The sequence below is a fragment of the Saimiri boliviensis genome, chromosome 2 (genome assembly GCF_048565385.1).
Source record: "Saimiri boliviensis isolate mSaiBol1 chromosome 2, mSaiBol1.pri, whole genome shotgun sequence".
NCBI lineage: Eukaryota > Metazoa > Chordata > Mammalia > Primates > Cebidae > Saimiri > Saimiri boliviensis.
The window spans coordinates 69,772,263-69,788,113 of NC_133450.1; the positions used below are offsets into that span (position 1 = coordinate 69,772,263).

Genomic DNA, 15,851 nt, shown 5'->3' on the forward strand with positions numbered 1-15,851 from the left:
TGTCAGAGTCAAGCCAGAGGACTGTTGAGCTCAAAAAACCATATTGTCAACTCTCAGACAAGTTCTCCCTTGACACAAAGAACCAGTGCAGGGCAGAAAAGAAACTCACATTCCTACGAATGCTTGAGAAAGATCCAGAACTGCAGCCCACCAGAATGGAAAGAACTGTGATGACTCTCTCTCCTGCTTCTTATTGTATAGAAGGGGAGACTGAGGCCATTATTAAAATGCTTCCCTAGAAATAGAAATATTAGCATATGTTAAGGAGCACTAAATTATCTCCACTTTTAAAATAATCATTTTGGGTTTTTCCCATCTTGTTCATCCTCAATCTCCTTATAATCCCTAGTTGTCAGAGAAATGCAATTGTGATTTTAAAAGCATTAATAGTATTCAGGGCTGTTGAGCATAAAATAATACAGACAGTGTATATCTTGCTGGTCTGGACATGAACCAGAACAATATTTCTCATTAGATTTACATTAATATCAATATATGAGGAAATTTGACCTAGTAATGCCATATTGGGGAACCTATTTAAAATATGTACACAGAAAAAGTCACGCACATAGTTGCTAACCATAATAGCTTATGTAACAGTGAAAAATTAAAACCCTTTAAATAGCCAACAGTAGGGAACCAATAAAAATGAAGTGTTAAGATACTACGCAGCCATTAAAAATAACAGAGTTTTTAGGGACATGAGAATATGTTTCTGATATAACGTTATGAAGAAACAGTATCTAATTACTTTCTTCCGTTTTAATGTGAAGATACTATGAGCCAGGCTACAAACCCAGCTCAAAAGTGTTCATTCATTGCCTTACGCATTCATTCAACAAAGATGTATTGGTGACCAATATGTGTCAGTTACTCTGTTAAGATCTGGGACACAAAATCATCCACTTACTTATCCATTGATTGACTGTGTGCTTGTTGGATGTGTATGAGCGGTAGTATGACAGGCACCAGCAGCAGAATTGTACATAAGTGTGTAAATAATACCAATGTGAAAAAAGACCATACTAACACCTTCTTAGGTATTAACTCTGGGTATGGGATTCTGAATGATTTTGAATTTTTTTCTTTGTATTTTCCAAATTTTATGCAGTAAACATTTATTGCTCTTGAAATCAGAAACAAAATGGTGAGTAGAAGAAAAATGTTAACATCAGAAGTGGGGCATAGTTGTAAACCTGAGTTTCAGGAGAACTTACTGGAGGGAACAGAATGATTATCCTGGAATTAGAAATAGTCCAGGAGCCCAGAGGTGGAGTTTGGGGCTGATGTATCATCCCATGATATCATCAATGACCAGAGTCTTTCTCTGTCTCCTTTTCCAGCTTAGGGAGTGGCTTCCATTCTTGTGATCTCAAAAATCACTTCTTTTTAAACTAGAAAGCAATAGTTTTCCTAGAAGCCTGAAGATACAGGCTGCTATTTGCTTCTTATTGAATCAAAGAGCAATGTCAACTACCAGGACATCTGGGAAGCTAAATTTACACTGGGACCATTGCTACTCTGAGCAGAATCTGAGGGTCTGTTTGTAAGGAAGAAGAGGAGAATGATATGGAATAGGCAAACATGTTTGTTTGCTAGGAGTTGATACTCATTACTCATTACCAGAAATGTGGCTCTGGGAATCTGTTCTAAAAAAAAAATAAATAAGTAAACTCAAAGATTTTATGCATAAGATATTTGTTGATGAATTATCCATAATAGTAAAAAATTGAGAACAACTAGGTGCCCAAAAGTTGGAGAGGTAATCAAGTTACAGGGTATATTCACTCAGTGAAATACTATGTAGCCATTAAGATCATGCTTAAGAAGGCAAGAGGCAAAATGTCTTCTTAAGCACAATCTTAATGGAAAAATGCTTATGCCATGATGTTAAGTGAAAAAGCAGAATGTACAATCATCTCTGCTTATTCCTAAAACTATGTGAAATACGTATGCCTATGGAAAAATACTGAAAGGGACTTAAAAAAACAATAGCTCTCTGATGAGGTGATGGTATTATAACCAATGTTTTCCTGTATTTCAAAATCTTCTGCAATGCTGATAGATTATTTTTCAATTAAAAAGCTATACATAAAATTAGATTATATATATGTAAAAAAAAAACCTAGCAAAGAAAAAGAGAATCAAATATTTGTCAGGTGTGGAAGGGGTAATTATTTTCTCAGCTTTGAAGCCAAAGAGAAAATTTCAGATGAAAAATACAAGCAAGTCTGATGAAAAAAAATATAAACATGTAACCAAATGCAGCCCGTAAGCAATCTAATGTATTTAGCAAAAGAAATTGTTTTAACAGTAGACAAACTGCTGGTAAAACTGCTAGCAATGTTATGTTGTAACCCAGATCCAGAGCAGAAGGAATGGGTATGACCTTTTTGGAAAGCAATTTGGCAACATCTCTCAAGAGCTGTAAATATAATCCTAGGCTTTGGGCTAGTATCATCACCCTTGAAATAGCATGCTAAAGACATAACTCAATAGAAGATAAAGCTGTGTGCCAGAGATGTCCCTTGAAGTGTTGTCTGTGACACAGTACTTGCAGAGCTACTCATTACATGCCAAAGGCTTGGGACGGTGTGCACAGAACTCCATGAAATGCTCTTCAGCCTTTGGGTAGGATCACTATGAAGACAAACTGAAAATGTGTTTTGATATAATAATGCATGTTGAAAAATAGAATCTACAGGTCTCAGAACCCAGTTATTCAACAAATCTTTATTGCTCACTTTCTGTGTACTAAATGCTGGGGTTACACTCATATTGAAGGGTGCAGGGCTCTCAGCAGGCAAACAGGACTGACCTGAACCTAGTCAGAAGGGCAACAGTGTGACTGTGCATGTGTGTGCACACGTGTGTGATGTATGTAGTGTGGAGGGTGTGTGCAAGGGTTACACGGGAATGTCCAAGGTAGGATTATGAATTATTTTTTCCATGTTCAAAGTTTTCTTAATATTTAAAAATAAAAATTTAACTTCCAGAATAAAATAATTCTGTACCTATCCTCTAAGCGCAGGAAACCGAGAAAGGGTATGTATCTGAATCATTAAAAAAATGTAATCTTCTTTCCAAAAGTTGGGCATATAAGGCAATTGTAAGCAGTCTCAGCCACCACTGTGGGACATACTGAGGAACTAAGTACTGCTGAGGAAGTGAGTACTAAATACTGAGGAACTAAGTACTACTGAGGAACTAAAAGTTTAATCACATTTAAAAACTGAAGCAGTGTAAAATATTATCTGTCAAACACTTTATTACATCTATTAATGTTAACATTAATATTAAAATTATACCTGTTTCTTTTTTTGTCTTTAATTGCAGCTACTAAAAATTCTAAAACTACCTATATACTTTCCATGTTATTTCTATTGAATAGTGATGTTCTAGATGCCAATCTTATGCCAATTATGATGTTTTAAACTATGTTATAGTTTGGAGCTTGTCTTTTCACTTTTCATGAAATCTTTTGATAATCAGAACTTCTCTGTTTTTATGGCCTTTGGGTAGAGACAGATTTCTTAAAGATGACACCAAGAAACAAGCGGCAAGCCTTAAAAGGAAAGACTGACAAAACTCTGACTTCATCAAAATTGTCTCTTAACTTTTGTGTTAACACATTAGAATGCTTGCCTTGCATATTCAAGTGCTTGATCCCTCTGTGGAGTTGTTACTCATTTTCTTTTTTCAATTTAAATTACCAATTGTTCTAGCTCCATTTATTGACCAGTAAAACTTTCTTTCCTTTGTCTTGCCTGCCAATGTGTCACATACCAGATCGGCACAAGGCATTAGTTTGTTTCTGGATATTTTTTTCTGTTCCTTTTGTCTATTTGTCTGTCCTTGTACATATGCCACACTGTCTGAGTTACAATCATTTTACATTCTTGATACCTGCCAGGGCAAGTCATCCTGATTGCTGTTTCTTCTTCAGGAGGCTCTTTACTATTCTTGGTCTTTGGATTTGTTAGATAAATTTTAAAATCAAATGCCAAATTTCTTCCAAGAAAAAAAAAATAGTAAAAAAGAAAACCTTTTAGAGTTTGATAAAAATAGCTTTGGATCAATAAATCGATTTGGAAAAAACTGATGTTTATGAAATAGTACATTATCCCATCCGTATCGATGTCATCTCCCTCAATTCAGTTATTTTTAATGCCTTTCACTACATTTTTATAGTTTCCTACTTAATCTTGAACTATTTTGTTTGTTCTATTCCAAAGTACTTTAATTTTTGTTATTGCTGTAAATACTATATTTGTATTGCTTTTCTAACTGTTCACTGTTGATATATAAAAATGTGACCAATATTTGCATAAATTGCTTTTATATCTAAGCATATAGTTTGCTAGGGTTGCTATAACAGAATGCCACAGACTGGGTGGCTCAGAGAACAGAAATGTATCACAGTTGTAGAGACTGGAAGTTCAAGATCAAGGTGTCTCCAGGCTTGGTTTTGGTGAAATCTCTCTCTTTTGTTGCAGACAGCTTCCTCTCTGCTGTGTCCTCACAAGGCCTTTCCTCTGTGTGCACACGGAAGGAGAGAGATCTCTGGTGTCTTTTTTCTCTTCTCATAAGGGCACTGGTGCTATTGAATTAGGGCCCCACCCTTATGAACTCATTTAACCTTAATACTCTCATTGAAGGTCCTATCTTCAAATACAGTCACATTAGGGGTCAGGGTTTCAACATACAAATTTGTGGGGTATACATTTAGTTCACAATATCTTGCAAACTTGCTAACCTCTGTCATTAATTCTGATAAACTTGTGCAGAGATTCTCAGGTTTCCCAGAGGGACGAGAACACTATCTGTGAATAATGACACTCCCGTTTCTTCCCTTACAATATTTACAGCCTTTCTTTTCTTTCCTTACTTTCTACATTGACTAGAACCTCCATCAAATGTTAAATAGAAGCAATGATAGCAGAAAGGTCTGTCTTATTTTAATTTGAAGGTAAAGATTTTAACATTTTACCATTGAGTAGGATATTTGGTACAGATTTTTGGCAGATACTGTTAATCAACTTAAGAAAATTCCCTTCGTAGTTGCTAAGGGTTTCTGCCATTAATTGAATTTAATCAAATGTTTTTTCTGCAAATATTGAGATCATCATATGATTTGTCTTCTTTAAGCTGTTAATATGGTGAATTTTCCTAATACATTTTCTAATGTTGATTCTGCTTTGCATATCTGGAATACTAGATTTAGATTAAATTATATATTTTTTTCTTTTTTCTACCTTTCTGGATTTGGTTCACTAATATTTTGTTTAGGATTTTTGCATTTCTGTTCTTGAATAATATTGACCTGTTATTTCCCAAAATTTAGCAGCTTAAAACAATAAACATGTGTTATTTCATATTCTCCCTAGGTCAGAAATCTGAGCATGGCTGTGGCTGCTGTTTCATCTGAAGACTCAACTGGAGGGAGATCTGCTTGCAAGCTCACTCACATAGGTCTCTGTGTCTCACTGGCTGTTGGCTCTCTCAGTTCTCCTCATCTGGGCCTCCCCATAGAGTGGCCCACAATACAGCAGCAAGCTTCCTCTACAGCAAGCAGCCCAAAACAGTAAGACAGCCCACATCCAAGATGAAAGACACAGTCTTTTTTATAATTTAATCTTGGAAGTGGCATGCCACTATTTCTGCCATATCCTATTTTTTAGAAGTAAGTCACTAGATCCAGCCCACACTCAAGGGGAAGGGACTACCCAAGGGCATGAGTACCAATAGGTGGGATCACTGAGGCTGCTGTGGAAGCTGCCTGCCACAGGGAAGGAAGAAGAATCAACGGCCACTCCTTCCCTTCACCGAGGTCCCCAGCAGTTGATCTCCACCCTGCTCCTTCCCCTGATCCCAACCGTGAAGCAGCAATCCTGGGGTTTTAGTCCCCTGACAACACTCACTAGCCATGTGACTTTGTGAAAATCCTTTAAACTCAGTCTCTCTCCTGCGTGGAAATTGCTTTGGTATTTGAAAGAAGCACTTGAATGTGACAGATCAGCCTCAGGTAGGGACTAAAAAGGAAAGGCAGAACAAATGGACTGTGGAGTGATTTTGCACGAAGAAATGGATAAGGGAGCAGTTTCTAATGGGTTAGCACCCTCCCACTAGCGCTGTTCTCGCGACAGAGTTCTCAGATCTGGCTGGATCTTCTCAATGCCTCTGAGAAGAAGGAGAAGAGGAAGGCCCTCAACATTTGCAGAAAAAACATTTGATTTAAATTCAATTCATGGCAGAAACCCTCAGACACTGTGAAGGGAATTTTCTTAAATTGACAAAGAGTATCTGTCAAAAACCTGTACAAACATCCTACTCAGTGATGAAATACTAGTCTTTCTTTTTAAAATCAAAATAAGACAAAATTTCTGATTTCATTGTTTCTATTTAACATTTACTGGAGGTCCCAGCCAAGGCAGAAAGTAAGGAAAAAAAGAAAGGGTGTAAATATTGGAAAGGAGGAAACAGGAGTGTCGTTATTCACAGATAATATTCTTGTTCATCTGGAAAGCCTAAGAGAATCTATGCACACATTTATCAGAATTAACAAGTTCAGCAAGTTTGCTAGGTGTGATGGACTAAATTGTATCTGCCCAAGATTTATATGTTGAAAAAACTAATATTTAATTTTAAGCTCATTAATATTTAAGCAAATGTTACTGAATAAAATCTGACACACACTCAAAGGAAGTGGGACTGTGAGTAAATGTGTGTGTGTGTTAGTTCATTCTCACATTGCTGTAAAGAAATACCTGAGACCAGGTTTTGTTTTGTTTTGTTTTGTTTTGTTTTGTTTTGTTTTGAGGCATAGTTTTGCTCTTGTTGCCCAGGCTGGAGTGCAATGCCGCAATCTCAGCTCACTGCAACCTCTGCCTTTCATCTTCAAGTGATTCTCCTCCCTCAACCTCTCGAGTAGGTGGGATTACAGGCATGCACCCCACACCCACTAATTTTGTATTTTTAGTAGAGACAGGGTTTCTTCATGTTGGTCAGGCTGGTCTCAAACTCCCAACCTCAGGTGATCCACCCGCCTTGGCATCCCAAAATGCTGACTTTATAGGTGTGAGCCACCATGCCCAGCCGAGACTAGGTGATTTCTGAAAAAATGAGGTTTAATTGTCTCATGGTTCTGCAGGCTGTCTAGGAAACACAGTAACTTCTGCTTCTGGGGAGTCCTCAGGAAACTTACAATCATGGTGGAAGGCAAATGGGAAGCAGACACATCTTACGACGGAGAAGGAGGAAGTCAGGGGAAGGTGCTCCACACTTTTAAACAACCAGATCTCCTGAGAACTCTAACACCAGAACAGCACTAGGGGGATGGTGCTAAACCATTAGCAACCACTCTCATGATCTAATCACCCCCTCCCAGGCCCCACCTCCAGCATTGTGAATTACATTTGAACATGTGATTTGGGTGAGGACACAGATCCAAACCCTATCAGAGTGGTTGTGAGTAAACCAAGGGAGTGAACTGAGGTCCCCAAGGGCCCCAGGTGCAAAGAACAGAAAGAAAAATCATAAAACTGGGTCAGATGAGTTGAGGCAGCACATGGGAGTTTAGCCTGATGGCAATGTGGGAATCTAGCCCTACAGTACCACCAGAAACTGTAAGGTGGGCACTGCATTCACACAGAATATGGAAGGGGAGTTTGGATCTGTCTTTGAGGATCTTTATGCCCATGGAATCCCAACTGATACTGTGATTTCTTTTTTGGACATCAGAATGCTTCCATGTTCAAAGAAAGTTGTCTTCAATGGCCTTTACAATTTATTCCATCTTCAACTTTTCTGAGGTGAGAAAGGAAAAAGAGGGGTCTCTCAGCATGTCTTAAGAAGTCTCCTCTTTCCTGAGAAGGAGAGCTCAGGACCACAGAAGTTTTGGGAAATCATTTCTTTCCAAGGAGGGGCAAAGAAGACTTCCAGTTGTCAGGGGAAACCGAGTTCCTGTTCTTGGTGTTCTCTCTCCTCCTTCTGGTTTTGGTGGTATGGACAGTCTTAGGAGCCTCCCTCTCCCTTCCTCTGAGACAAGCTGGATGGGACTGGCAGCCACTGAGTGGGGCAGGGACGTGTAGGGCCCACAGGCAAGGCTCTGGAAATCCCTGCCTGCTCTCCACAAGGAAAGCTGCTGTCCTGTGGTAGGAAGCCTCAGCCAGGGACCCAGAGAGCATGTGATGCAATCCCAGTGGTTGCAAACATTCTTGGAACATCTCTGTTCCATTGGAGTCCACAATTATGGCTGCTGGGGCTTTGTCTGAAGCGGTTCCAGGAGGTGGCCTGCCTTGGTAATTGCCCGGTTTTATCTCAAGCTGCAGATGTGGAGCCTGAGCCCCCAGCCTTACGAAGTTCAACCAATGTGATACTATTTCCATGTACATGAAACAAATCTGAAACATATACATATTTTTTGTCTTGAGCTTGTGAACATGTACAAACACCAGTGACTCCAAGAATCATCTAAATGTATATTTGATTCACCCAGGTTGTGCAGACGATTGTGGGTTGAGAGGGAGCTGTTTCTGTATGCTTGTCAAGTCATGTCTTGCCACCATGGAGGGGTTTCCTTACTCCCACCAACCACATTGGTTGATGGCAGACACCACTGCGAGATAGCCACCTCTCCCGAGCAATGCTGCAACCATTCATTCTCACATGGGGTCCAGAGAGCCAACCTGTCACAGCCACAGCATCCCCCTCCAGCCCAGGGCCTTACTATTTTTTCTTCCTGCTATACAACCTTGATGGATCCACAGACGTAGAACACAGGACCTGCGCCCCATTCATTAGGAGCAAGGAGCACCCTTTCCTCTATGCCTCCTTCTCAGACTTCTCCTTGCTTCTCATTGGGAGAATCAGGTCATGCACTCATCCACAAATCAGTCACTGGCAAGGAACATAAGATAAACATCACCACCTCAGTCCCATCAGGATTTACTCCTGACTTACCTCCATACAGCACAGATACCAGGATGGGGAGACTGGATTTGGCATTGGCAGCCAACAGACTTTGCAGTGCCAATCAGTGCAGCCTGATCCAAGGGTAATGCTCTCATTCATTCATTCATTCATTCATTCACTGGATAGACACATCCTAGGTCCAAGCTCTGTCCTATATGAGAAGCCACAACAGAAAATAAGGCATGATTCTTCCCTTTCAGGGGCAAGAGACACAGACACGTAAACCTTCTGTTTCAAGAGAGCAGGTGGGTGCTGTCACTGGGATGAGCCTGGATGGTAGGGGAGCCCACCAGCAGGGCTTCCTGGAGAAGTCCCCTTCTAAGTGGAGCCCTAGGAGTAAAGAGGACTAAGAAAGCATAAGGGACCATTAGGGAGGACAACGTAGGGAGGAAGAGCTGAGTATGAGCAGGCAGTGTAAGGGACCAGGGCGGCCAGGCAGGCAGGGGCACCTCATGGAGGTCCTTGAAACCTGGGGCAGAGAAAGGGGAAAAGGGCTTTATCCTGAGAACAAAGGGACCCCAGAAGGGTTTTAAGCCAAGGAAGGATGTATCGGAGAAGAAGGACTTCATGTCTCCAGGAAGGAGGAGGTGTCAGAGGCATTGATTGGCATTTTCTTGGGCGCTGAAAGATACGCAGGAATTCTAAAGGCATCCCCAACTAAAGGGGTGGTGCTGGGAGCCACAGCAGGTGGTACAGGGAAACGGGTTGAAGAGGGACCACTTGAGTAAGAATGACAATGGTTTTCAAGGTCATGAATGTTTTAGTGGAACCAAGGACTTCTCGCCACCCTTTTGTGAATGCGGCTGAGCGTAAAGAAACAAAGTTCCAGCCAGACATAGTGGCTCACGCCTGTAATCCCAGCACTTTGGGAGGCCGAGGTGGGTAGATCATGAGGTCAAGAGATGGAGACCATCCTGGCCAACATGGTGAAACTCTGTCTGTACTAAAAATGCAAAAATTATCTGGGTGTGGTGGCACATGGCTGTAGTCCCAGCTACTCAGGAGGCTGAGGCAGGAGAATCGCTTGAACCCAGGAGGCGGAGGTTACAGTGAGCCGAGATTGTACCACTACACTCCAGCCTGGAAACAGAGAAGATTCTGTCAAAAGAGAAAGACGGAAGGAAATAAGGAAAGAAAGAAGGGAGGGAAGGAGGAAGGAAGGAAGAAAGGAAGGAAGGAAGGAAGGAAGGTTGGTTCCCTCTGTAATAGTTAATTTGCCTTTGCATAGCACAGGCAAAATAGAGATTGCAGAGCACTTTTACAGGATTGCTTGGATCATCTTGCCAGGGGCCTGGGCAGAAAGGATTATTCCCAGCCAGTTGACAGCAGGCTGAAATTCAAGCAGTCCTGTGGTTACAGCCACCCAGCTGGTAAGTCCTAGAGTGACGTTTTGCACATAGGTCTCCTGGAGGCTCATGGCCTTTCACTAAACCATCTGGCCTTCCTGTGTCCACAGACAGAGGGGTTCCAAGAAAGGGGTCAATTGTGAAGCTATAGGGTCTTCCAGGCTACCCCATCTGGAGAAGAGGGCCCTGGGGAAGAGACACAAATCAGCCAGGCAAGCTGAGGAAGCAACCTGGGAACACAGCAGACTCCCAGAGTGGTTCCCCTGGGCAGATGGCACTCGCAGCCCCAACGCCACTGGGTGGAAGAGTGAGCATAGAACCCTTGTCCAGCCCTGGTTGATGGACAGTGTCACAATCAGTGAGAAGGCCTTGTCCATTCAACATTGTCTTCCGCCTTCCCGTGGCTACCAAACCTCAGCCAGGAAAAAGGTTTTACTGGAGAAACTGAGGTAGGCTGCTGGGTTTCACATGTCATAGCACCTTCACCATTGGAAGGTGTTGTCAGGCTCCCACATGCCAGTTGCAGGCTCCAGCCATCACTATGGAGAAGGGGGAGGAGCATGAGAGCTTTCTCCATGTGTGCCCCAATCTGAACTTTCTAGCTGAAATTATCTGCACCTCCCAGCCACAAGACAAATTCAATTTGATGACACTTAGCAAATATCTATCCAGCACCAGAAGGTGCCATGCTTGGTGCCAAGCACTACTGGCAATGCCGAGCTTGGAGAGCTAGCATCCTGCCCTCTAGAAGCTCCCAGCAAAAGAGACTGAGACAAACACACAACATTGCACTGAGATGATTCAGCCATATGTCTACCTCTGCCATGGGTCAAGTCTGCAAGCTCCTAGGGGCAGGGACTGTGCTTTTGCCCTCTATATCTCCAGGCTTTGGCACATGACAAGAGCTCCTTTTCAACTCAGATGCTCTTTATTGCTTTCTCTTGACTAATGGCTCTGACTAGGACTTCAGTTGTATGTTGGATAAAAGTGGTAAAAGTGGGCTTTCTTGTCTTGTTCCAGATCTTAGAGGAAAATCTTTCAACTTTTACCCATTTAGTATGATGTTAGCTGTGGGCTTCATATGAAACCATAAAAGATCCCAAATATCCAAGCAATCTTGAGCAAAAAGAACAGTTCAGGAGGCATCACACTATCTGACTTCAAAATATACTATAAAGCTATGGCAACAAAACAACAGGGTATTGGGATAAAGGCAGACACACAGACCAACTAAACAGAATAGATAGTACAGAAATAAATCCACACACTTAGAGCCAACCAATTTTCAATACACAGAGGGGGAAGAGTAGTCTCTTCAATGAATGGTGCCTGGTACACTGGATATCCACACACAGAAGAATGCAATTTAGACTCTATCTCTCACCATACACAAAAACCAACCCAAAATGGATTAAAGACTTAAATGTAAACTAGAAGAAAACATGAGGAAAGTGCTTCATAACATTGGTCTGGGCAAAGATTTTTTGGATAAGATCTCAAAAAAAAAAGGCAACAAAAGCAAGAATGGACAAATAGGATTACATCAAATTAACACACTTCTGCACAACAAATAAAACAAAAGAGTGACGAGACAGCCCACAGAATGGGAGAAAATGTTTGCAAACTATGCATCGCAAAAGGGAGTAATATCCAGAATATATAAGGAATGCAAACAACTCAATGGCAAAAACAAACAAATAATTCTATTAAAAATAGGCAAAAGAACTGAATAGGCATTTCTCAAAAGAAGACATACAAATAGTCAACAAGTATATTTTTTAAATGTTCAAAATTACAAATCACTGGAGACATGCAAGTCAAAACCGCGATGAAATATCACTTCACACTGCCTGTCAGAATGGCTATTATCAAAAAGACAAGGAATAAATGCTAGTGAGGATGAGAAGAAGTGGAAATAAACTAGTACAGCCACTACGGAAAAGATTGTGGCAGTTCCTAAACACACACACACACACACACACACACACACACACACAGAACTACATATGACCCAATTAGAGTTTGTTGGTTTATAATGCTGTTCAAGCCTTTTATTTTCTTATTGATTTTCTGCCTCGTGAAACTTCCACCTTATCAGGAACTGGGGTAAGGGTGATTGGGGCCTTAATAATCTTGGCCTGCAGCCCCTGGGTAGTGCTTCCACCCTACAATTTAGGGCTGGGTGTAGGACTTCCACCCTAGAACCTGAGGAAGACAGCCCCAAACCTCTCAGCTGCTCTTGCCCGGAACAGAGTCCACAGCACGGAGCTGGAGGGGATGAGAAATGGTGGTGGCAGGCCCCTCCTGAGTGGGTGGAAGGTAGGGATCTTGTGTTCTTGGCTGCACCTGCCAGAGTGGAGCTTCTGAGCTGCTCAGCTGGAAAAGGAGAGGAAGGAGTGGATTGTGAATCAGTCACCACAGATTTCGCAGATTATCTTAAACGTTTTCTTTCATTTGCTGTATGCCCTTAGGGCAATTTTTAGAGATTTTAATAGTTGCTTTAATTTTTTTTTTTTAACCAGTTTTGGTTGTTTCATTGGAGAGAAGTCCTCCCAGCCCCTCAGGTTGCAATGTGAGCCACGATGCGTGGCCGGATCAGTCTTATTTGAGAGCACAGAGGTTTCTGGAAGGCGGGAACCATGCCATACTGCTCTTTTTCTCTCTCTGTGCTTCTCTCAGCACCTATGTGACACGAGGCACACAGGAGCTCCTCCATGAGGCCAGATGACCTCAACCACAAATCAGTGAATATCGCTGGGTCTCCCTGCAATTTAGACCCTTCACAGCTGGGCATAAAAGGGAAAAAGAAAACCTATCTGTGCCCCAAGTTTCCAATCTGTTTCCTTTAAACCCACTGAAGTTTATATTATATGGGAGCCTCTTAAAGACAGCAGGCTTCATCCCATTGAAATTGAGTCTGTAAATCCAAAACATTTTTTTAAGTAATGAATTGGTATTTGAGATTCCTATATTTCAATATTCCTTTGATATTCCAAAACGAAATTTAAACTGCTGGGGTTTTATGCATTCTTCTTCTTTCCTTTGATTTGGCTCAATTCATTGCTTTGAATATGTTTGCTTTAATCACTGGACCATAGAGCAGGAGGGATGAGCATCTTGATGGGGGAGGGCTGGGGGTGCAGCCATCTGGGCCCAGAAAATGACTGCCTTCTGCAAATCGCTGGATCTTCCTGCTGGAACCAGGCTGCAGGGGATTGCCAGGCCCACAGGGAGGGGCGGAATCCCCCGGCTATCCTCCAAGGGGGACACTTGAGCCCCTACCTTACAGTTCAAAGGCAGAAAAGGCAGCTGCACCAGGGCCTCTAGCAGGTGCCAAGACCAGGGACGAGTTCCCGGGACATCTGATAGGCATCTGATCTGCAACTCAGATGGACCAAATGCCTGACCCAGGTTCTGAGGTGAGAAGATGAAGATGATATGGGTGGAATCTATCCTCATTAAGTTAGGCAGCTTCAGTCCTAAAGAGAAGGCATGCCCTTGATGATCGTGGTGATGGTGGTGGTGACAATGTTGATAGTGTAGTTAGGGTAAGCATCATAGCCATGGTGGCCCACAGTCATGAGGCACTTCCCATATGCCAGGCACAGTGATAAGCTCTGTAGGTGAACTGTTTTGTGAACTCTTTTGTTTTGCTCTCAAAACTGTCTCTATTTCCATTTTTCTAAAGCAGACCCAAAGACCAGAACTAGTGCAGTCAAGATTGTCCCAGAAAGAATGAGTAACAGATTGGGGAGCAGAGAAGAGCTGGGCCAGCAAATGGGGTGCTAATGAGCTGGTCACCTCTGTAGGCAATTGCATCTCTGCTTTGAGGGGGACCCTCTGGGAAACGATGTAGGGCAACTCAGAATTGTTCCATCCAAGGAAGGAGGGAGGAGGCTGGTGCTTTTCTCCTCTGCTTCCCTTCCTCATTGGGTCCCATCTCCATTGACTGGGGGGTTACCACTGGGGACGGTAATTCCCCTGAAGTCCTGAATTGCACTTGCAGGCTGGGAACAAACCCCCATGACTTGTGAGCCAGGGAACACCCTTCATCAGAGCAGCAGATGGCCCAGGACCCTGAGAAAGAAAACTGCCCTCAGCTGGAATGGCCCTCTGTGGCTGCAGGTAAACTCAAGACCGGCTAAGGAGATATGGGGCCAGACATCAATAGAACCTCCCATAGCAATTTTTGTGTAAGTATTTTTATGAACTCCATTTGCAGTAGAAGAAAGTGAGGCTTAGAAAAATGGCCAGATGTTGTCCAAGTATGACCAGCTAGGAAATGCACAAGAACCTCAGCAAATATTTCCTCGCCATCTGCGGTGTGTCTGACACAGAAGGACAGATGTGAATAAGACACAGTCCTTGTCCCCAGGGACATTACGCATGCAGGATGTCAACCGCAAATCCCCAGTCCTGAGTGACAAATGTCACCTATAAGCAAACACAGAAGTTAATGTGGGGGAAAGGGCCTTCTAGCCCAGCCCAGAGGACCAGGAAAAGCTTCCTGGAAGAGGTGACATCTGTTTGGGGAAGGTGGGAACAATCTGTATAAGTAAAATGAAGCTGGCACCACATGAGACACCACGTCACTTGCCCATGAACCCTGAGGACCTTCCCGCACTCTCCCTGTCCTGAGCCATGGTAAACCTATTAGCCGTCGGACCACAGAGAAGCCCGGCCCTTCACACTCCCCACTGGCCCCTCCCCGAAGTGGAGTCCAGCTGCCATCTTCTAAGCATAGGTTACTCTCAGAGGGACACCTACAGCCTGATGGGCGTCATTAAGGGACGCTGGCACAAGCTCTGCCTTGGGTCAGGGAGGGGTGAGGAGGGTTAGGCTCCCAGCCTCACTTGTGGAAAGGGGAGGCCCCTTGGCTCCCCTTACAATGCCACTGATGGTGGTGAAGAAGGCTCACGCCAGAGCCCGCAGGAAGGAAGGTTGAGATTTGGAAAGGAGAGCCTTGAATTCTAATCCTGGCTTCACCATTTCTCTAGTGACTAAACTTTCTTCTCATCGAGCCTGACCACTCCTGAGCTCCCACTTCACCCCAGATTGCTTCAAGGCCTGGCACCCCTGCCCCAGCTCCCTATGGGTGCAAGGGATAGAAGCCCAACACCAGCTAATCTGGGCAGAAGGAGGGCTATTGGGGCCCACAGGGAAGTCCAAGAATGGCCACCCTCTAGGCACAGCTGACCCAGGAGCACCAGTGTCATAGAAGCATATCCCACCTCACACAGGGTCCAGCAGCTCTGGACTCACCATCCCTCAGTACAGTCAAGGGAACAGTCTCCTTCTGGAAAGTTCCAGCCACAGACAAAACAGCATTTCCATTGGCCAAGCTGGCTCACCTGTCCATCTCTGCCCTGTGGCCATGGCCAGAGGAAGCTGGTCTTTGGCCAGGTCCAAATCACTTCCCAGAGCCCGGGGTGGGGTCAGCCCTGGATGAACCCTGTGGACTGAGACCAGGGAAAGGGCAGGTCCCCAGAAGAAACTCAGGCTGTTGATACCAGGAGGAGGATGAGTGTGAGC

At 43.2% G+C, this 15,851-nt stretch overlaps 1 long non-coding RNA gene across 1 annotated transcript in view; it reads right to left on the minus strand.

Moving 5' to 3' along the window:
• Nucleotides 1-7,766, minus strand: part of LOC141583588 (uncharacterized) — a 52,752-nt gene extending 44,986 nt beyond the window's left edge. Inside the window, exon 1 of the long non-coding RNA XR_012516249.1 lies at nucleotides 110-7,766. This is a non-coding gene — a long non-coding RNA (uncharacterized LOC141583588). The remainder of the gene's footprint in view (nucleotides 1-109) is intronic.
• Nucleotides 7,767-15,851: the final 8,085 nt, after the last annotated feature.